Source organism: Narcine bancroftii, chromosome 7, assembly GCF_036971445.1.
Source record: "Narcine bancroftii isolate sNarBan1 chromosome 7, sNarBan1.hap1, whole genome shotgun sequence".
NCBI lineage: Eukaryota > Metazoa > Chordata > Chondrichthyes > Torpediniformes > Narcinidae > Narcine > Narcine bancroftii.
In genome coordinates this window covers 209,148,538-209,155,862 of record NC_091475.1, presented here as the reverse complement: position 1 = coordinate 209,155,862, position 7,325 = coordinate 209,148,538, and the positions used below count along the sequence as shown (strand labels likewise).

General features: G+C 44.1%; 1 protein-coding gene across 9 annotated transcripts in view; it reads right to left on the bottom strand.

Moving 5' to 3' along the window:
• Nucleotides 1-7,319, bottom strand: part of gdpd5b (glycerophosphodiester phosphodiesterase domain containing 5b) — a 312,299-nt gene extending 304,980 nt beyond the window's left edge. For all 9 annotated transcript variants that reach the window (XM_069892130.1, XM_069892129.1, XM_069892143.1 and 6 more), the window contains exon 1: nucleotides 6,994-7,319. The gene's annotated coding sequence lies outside the window, so the exon portion shown is untranslated. The remainder of the gene's footprint in view (nucleotides 1-6,993) is intronic.
• Between the last annotated feature and the right edge of the window lie 6 nt (nucleotides 7,320-7,325).

Genomic DNA, 7,325 nt, shown 5'->3' with positions numbered 1-7,325 from the left:
CAGAGATGGGTTTGAGGGAAAATGTGAGATGCTCTTCTGTTCTGTGAAGTGGAATTGTCAGATCTGGGAAATGAATGTATTTCTGTACCAAGAGTCACACAAAAAGCACAGAAAAAAGACCCGAAACCATGCCAACCAACAAGCACCTATATACATTGATTATGTTTTATTTTCGCTTTCTCATCATGTCTATACAACTGCACCCCCTCCCCCACTGGATTCTACACCTGGTGGGTGGGGAAGGGGGGAGGCAACTCACGACAGGCAACTAACCTCCCAACCTGCACATGTGGGAGGAAACCAGAGAGAATGAATAAATGAAACATTTTCCCTGTGAGCACGTGCAAGCTCCACACGATCAGTGCTGGAGTTTAAGCTGCAGCATGGGTCCCTGGACCTATGAGGCTGCAGCTCCGTCACTACTGCTGTGCAGTGGGTATCGACTCTTGATTTCCATCAATGTGTTTGTGGTGGAGTTGGGGGTAAGGGGGGGGGGCAGGATTCCAACGTCCACTGGTGTGAAGCTTGCCTAGATTCTCTGTCACCACATTGACTTCTCCCGAGTGCTCCAGTTTCCTCCAACATCCCAAAGATGTGCTGGTTGGGAGGTTATGTGGTGCTCTGTTTCGTTTAATGATGCATCAGAGAAGAAAGCCCAACCGCTTATGAAACCCCTGCCACCCAATTACACCTCCCAACTCTGTATGTTTTGGAGGTGGGAGAAGACCGGAGAACCCAGAGAAAACCCACACAGGTCATGGGGAGAAAGTAGAAACTCCTTACAGACAACGCCAGATCAAACCCAGGTCACTAATGCTGTAATAGCTTTTGTGCTAAGTGCTACATTAACTGTGCCTCCCAAATGGGCCCTAGTATAGGTTGGAATCCGCAGTAACAGATGGGCATGTGAAAGAAAATAGGTCACGTGGAAATGTATGAGGGGATGGGATTGCTCTGAAAGCTAGCATGATGTTGATGGGGCAAATGGGATGTTTTGTCAGAAGATAATACAAATTAAAGGATCTCATTTGTAGATAAAAACAACACAGATGCAGGACTAGGCCATTCAGCCCCTTTGAGCCTGTTCTGCTATTTAGTAAGATCATAGCTGACCTGAGTAACCTTAAATCCACATTCCTGTCTAATATGGTCAACTTTTTACTCGTTTAAACACTGGGAAATATATGCAGAGGGTAGGCACTCAGCCCCTCAAGCCTGCCTTACCCTTCAATATGATAATTTTAAGTTTTAATTTAGACGTACAGCATGGAAACTGCCCTTTCTGGCCCACGAGCCTGCACCACCCAAATACACCAATTAACCGACAAACCCTCAGGAGCAGAGAATTCTAGAGATTCATCATTGTTAAAGTCAAGAAGTTTCCATGCACAATAAACATTCGGCACCTTAATTAGTAGCAATGTTCGCTGGTTTGTGATTCTCACATTGGAAATCTTGATAATTCTGCCTTAAAAGCACTTTGTATCCACCGACTTTTGTGGAAAAACTCAGGACTCACTGAGCCAAAAAAAAATCTCTATATTAGACCACCCCTATTTTTATTACCTCTTGGTTCTAGATTCTCCCACAAGAGGAGACATTTGTTCCACATTCAGGCTGCTGAGACCCTTTCATATTTCAATGATCTCATTCTTCTGATTTCCAGCTGATATCTTAGCCTCTCCAATCTTTCCTTCAAGACAACTCAGTAACATGATGCTGACCTGAATATAATCCTTTCATGATGTTGACGAGTGTAATATACATTGGATAGAGTACCAATGGGAATTGAATCCTCTGGTCTGCTGCAGGTAAATACTGCAGAATCCATTTCACAGTGTCAAAAGATTGTACCCCTAATGGTGGCTCTCCCTTCATATAATACAGTACTGAAGAAAATCCTTGTGGTGGAACCACTATTAAGACAGTTTGCATGAATATGCCTGGTCCGCCTCTTTTTGCGCACGCGGTGTCATTGCTGTGCATTGGAAGTGATGCCGTCCAAGATGGAGACAGCCACCAAGTGGTGCTGCTTGGGTGAGAAGGTTGCTTGGATTTGCATACCTTCGCGTAGTGTTGCTTATTCCCGCAGCTGGAACAGACCACGTCCTCTGCCGGGCAGCGCTTATGAGGTGCTTCTGCTGGCTGCAGATGTAACACTTTGGGGGCTCATCGGCAGTAGTGGCTGTAGTCAGGTCGGGACATGGGGTGGCCTGTGATCCTGCATCCCAAGGTGATGTGGCACCCATGTTCCCCATGCAGCGGCCACGTTATCAGTTGAGGAAGAATCCACGTTGTGGAGGGCTACTTCCAGAGTTTTATCTAGTTCCGTGGCTTTCTGCAGCTTTAGCTCACCCAGTTCTACCAGTCACTGGTGAATATAATCTGATCTGATGCTTGCTACACAGGCATCTCAGATCAGCTCCTCCATGTACTCTTCCGCTGATACGGCCTACAACCAAAGGTCTATCTGAGATCTCGCAGGACCCGATGGTAATCATTGATCGACTCCTGGGCTGCTGCGTGGCGAGTACGTGCTCGGCGTAGACTTCATTCACCTGGGCCAGGTACTGGCCTTTCAGAATGTCCATTGTTTTGGTGAATGTCTCGCAGTCTCTGACCATCAGGTAAATGCAGTGCTCAACCTATGAGAACAGTAAGGGCAACTTGTCTGCATCGGATTGGACGATCGCGGTGGAGACCTGCGGAAACGTGTTGAAGCAGCCTAGCCAGAGTTCGAACTTATCGGATGCTTCTGGTGATCGCGGGTTGATTTCCAGCCTCTCTGGTCTTAGCAAATTGTCCATTCCAAAAAAGTTATGGTAATAAAATTGATGCACTATCAATAACTCCAAAGATTAGAAGTTACCTGATTTATAAGCTTTTATTACCATAAACAGAAGGCACAACTTGTATTGCTGACCCAAGATCTGATCTTATTCTGGGGGTTGGGCTATAGTGTTGCCACTTTTATTAGGGGAATAAAGGGGGAAAGAGGCACAGGTACAATCTGCAAGGGGCAGGCCAGGCATACACATATACAAACAGTAATTAACAGTGGTTCCACCCCAATCCTTCAGATGACTTAAATTCTAGTCTAATTCTCTGAGAAGTGAGCTACAGTTCAGTGGCTGGCTATTCAGAAGTTCTGGGTTCCAGTTGCTTCCATAAATAAATCTAATTTGTCCCTTCCAGTACAACTCTGAGCAAACACTGCTTTGTGGGAGGGCCTGTCTTTCCGGTGAGACATTAAACAAATTATTACATAGTTTATTGTCAAGTGTACTGAGATGCTGGATGGTAAGGTTAGTGTAGCGGTTAGTGAGAAGCTATTACAGTGACAGCGACCAGATTTGAATCCAGCAGTGTAAGAAGTTTGTATACCACCCCACCCCCCGCCCCCCCCCGCCCTCCCCAATGTCTGGGTGGATTTCCTCCTGCCCTCCAAAATAGACAGGTTTGTAGGTTAATTTGGGTGTAATAGGGCACCACGAGTTTAAAAGCCTGGCATTAGCTTCTTCTGTGCTGTAAATAAAAGATAGTGAAAAGCTTTGTTTAGCATGCTATCGCTGCAAGTCAACCCACACCCAAGTATAACAGGTATTGCAAAATAAAGCAGGGTGTTGTCTTACAAAGACAAAATGGAAGGTATAGAGAAAATTACCATTAAAACAGCACAAAGACAATCTTTTACCAATGAGAGGTCCATTTAATTTCAATTCAATTTTTAAAATTTAAATAAACAGCACGGCAACAGGCTATTTCGGCCCACGATTCCATGTCGCCCAATTTACACCCCACTAACCTACACTCTTAGTAAGTTTTTTGAATGGTGGGAGGAAAACAGAGCCACCAGAATAAACCCACACAGACACGGGAAGAACATACAAACTCCTTACAGACATCGCGGTTGCTGAACCCCAGAACCACAGTCTGGGCCCAATCGCTGGTGCTATAAAGGTGCTGTGCTAACTGATAAAGCAGAAAATAAACTACCCTTGAATCAGGAGAATTTTGTTTGCAAGCTCATGTTATCTCTATCGGGATCATTGTCTGAAGAGGGTACAAAATAATTGAGGACCCCTTCCACCCCGCACATAGCATCTTGCAACTGCTCCCGTTGGGGAAGAGTCACAGGAGTATCGGAGCCAGCACCACCAGGCTGAGGAACAGCTTCTTCCCACGGGCAGTGAGAACGTTGAACGACCAAAGGAACTGCTCACGTTAACCCTCTGAGACTCTCATATTCATGAAGCAACAGCTAGTTATTTATTTTTGCATGTGCATATATATAGTTGTGGCTATCCCTTGTAGTTGAGGATAATAGCCTTCATTCCGTTAATCCATAGAGCAAAGATGGCTGTGCATGTATTTGTTTAGTGCGTACTTGATGTTGTACTCCAAGAAGCACACAATACTTCACAAACCAATCAACTAATTCCAAGGGCATAAAAACCATGATTGAAGCTGATGGATTTATTGCAGCCTTCAGAGTAACTTTGTCCGCCTGTTCCACCATTGAGGGCTTGGTTGGATTGTTCTTTGTTAGGGACCTCAGCCTCAACCTTACTGCCATGGGTGACCCTATCAGGAGCATAGCTCCAGAAGACATCACTCTCAGGATCACAGGACCACACAAGCTTCTCCATCACAACGAGGTGACAATCGAAGGAGAAGTATTTATATGGATACTTGTCCTGTATATGTATTTGTGTGTCTATGTCTGCGTGTTTTGCACCAAGGACCAGAGGATACTGTTTCATTGGGTTGGGTTGTACTTGTGCAATCCAATCAGATGACAAACTTGATCTGAGGAGAGTGTGATGGGGATGGCATGTATTCACAGTATGGAAATTGACTTTCAGGTCAACTTTCCATTCCTGCTCAGGGAGTTTAATTTGACTTCTTGACTGTATCCTTCCAAACTTCCCAATTTATGTACCTGCATAAATTTATTTTGTCCCCACCTTAACCACTTCCTCGGGTAGCTCATTCCATATACCCACCACTCTGCGTGAAAATGTCCTTTATACATTTCCCTTCTCACTGTGCCCTCTAGTTTTAGATTCCCCTGTGTTGGGAAAGGTCCATTATTATTTACCTTATATCCACAAGCTCCTCTCTCAGCCTCCTATGCTCCAGAACAAAACGTTCTAACCTATCTTGTTTCTCCTTTAACTAGTCAAGCCTCCATAGAATCCCTCCCGAGTAACATTCACCTGAATCATTTCTGCACTTGTTCCGGTTTAATATCTTTCCAAGGCTGAGTGACCAGAACTAATACTCAAAAGGTGGTCTCACCAACATCTTGTACAGCTGTAAATATGATGGCCCTGCTCCTGCACCTCATGTCCTGACTGAGGTGTCAAAAGCATTCTCCACTATTGCGATCATACCTGAAGCAGTAGGCAGTATAGATGGAGTTGATGAAGCAAAAGTTTGGTTGCATGATGCTCATTGAAATCTTGCCTTCCCATTCAGTTGGAATACTTTGAAAAGTAAAGGTAAGAGCAAGTAAAGGAGGAAAATGGATGGGGGTAGATATGTTCGCTGCCACATTTCCTGTTACAGTGACGACAATTGACTGATATTAAAGTACTTTAGGATAAAGAAATGTGCAGGTTTCATTTTCTCAGATTCTCTTTCTACCTTGGTGTCACAGATAGATAGGGTTGTAATTTATTTTGGCACATAGGCCTTCATAAATCATAAGGGGGCCTTAATTCCCTGGAGCGTAGGAAAATGATGGGAGATTTGTTAGAGGTATACAAATTATGATGGTTATACAGAAATGCAAGTCAGTTTTCATAGGAACAGAGGAAGTAGGAACAGGAGTCGGCCAAAAATGGCCCATCGAGCCTGCTCCGCCATTCAATACGATCATGGCTGATCTCATTTATGACCTAACTCCACCTACCTGCCTTCTCCCCATATCCCCTAATTCCTCTATCATGTAAAAATTTATCGAACCAAATTTTAAATATGTTTAATGAGGCAGCCTCAACCACTTCCCTGGTTAGAGAATTCCAAACATTCACTACTCTCTGGGAAAAACTATTTTTCCTCATCTCTGTCCTAAATCTACTCCCCCAAATGTTGAGACTGTGTCCTCTCGTTTTAGTTTCCCCGGCCAGCTCAAAAAACCTTCCTACATCTATCCTATCCATACCCTTCATAATCCTACATGTTTCTATAAGATCTCCTCTCATTCTTCTGAACTCAAGCGAATACAATCCTAGACAATTTAATCTTTCCCCCACTGAGGTTTAGGTGAGATACAAACCAAAGGATATGGGTTAAAGGTGAAAGAGGAAAAGTCTAAGGGGAACATAACATGAGGGGGAACTTCTTCACACAGTGTGGTGGGAGTGTGGAACAAGCTGCCAGCAGAAGTGGTGAATGAGGCCACAATTTTAAAATTGGACAAGTACATGGATGGAGGGGACTCGGAACAGGTCAGTGAAACAAGGTAGAATAATAGTTTGGCACAGACTAAAAGGGTCAAAGGGCCCGTTTCTGTGCTATAATGTTCTATGGTTTCTTCTCCATGAAATCTCTCCCCAAACACAGATTTTGAAGGTTCAGTGAATCAAAAGGTTCAGAAATCATGCGGCACTGAGAATGTAAAGTTCAACCGACAGGCAGACACACGAATTTTGCCTGCAGCGCTCAATAACAGCACACTATAAGCGAGACCCAAGGCATTGATCTTGATATGCTTTTTGTATTAAAAGCTACAGATGTTGGAATTTTGTGAAAATAAAGAATTGCTGGAGGCACTCTGCAGGTCAGATAGTCATGGATAGAAATGGTTCATCAACATCTCAAGTTGAAACCTTTTTTTTAAAGTCAATAATATATTTTATTCACAATAAATTATTTACAAAAAAGAAAACCATTCAGTCTTTTTACACCCATAATGACAGTCATATCCATACATTCTCCATCAATGTACATTATTACATTTGTTCTATCACCACTGGGGCAACTTACCTTTTCTCCTCCTTCTGTTGATAGAGGGGCTTCCCTTTGGTCTCAGTCCCTCAGTGCATGGAAATAGGAGTGGTCCTTCCCCACACTGCCCTCGTGTTGGCTGCACCAAGCTTCAGTGCATTCCTCAGCACGTACTCCTGCAGTCTAGAATGTGCCAGTCAGAAGCATTCCCTCAACGACATCGCCATGTGCTGAAAGACCAACAGGGTTCAGGCGTCTTTCACCGAGTTGATGGTCTTCCAGTACTTGTGGATATAGGACTCCGAGTGTATCCCCGTGAACAGCCCATGGATAAGAAAGTTCTCTGTCACACTGACGCTGGGGATGAAACA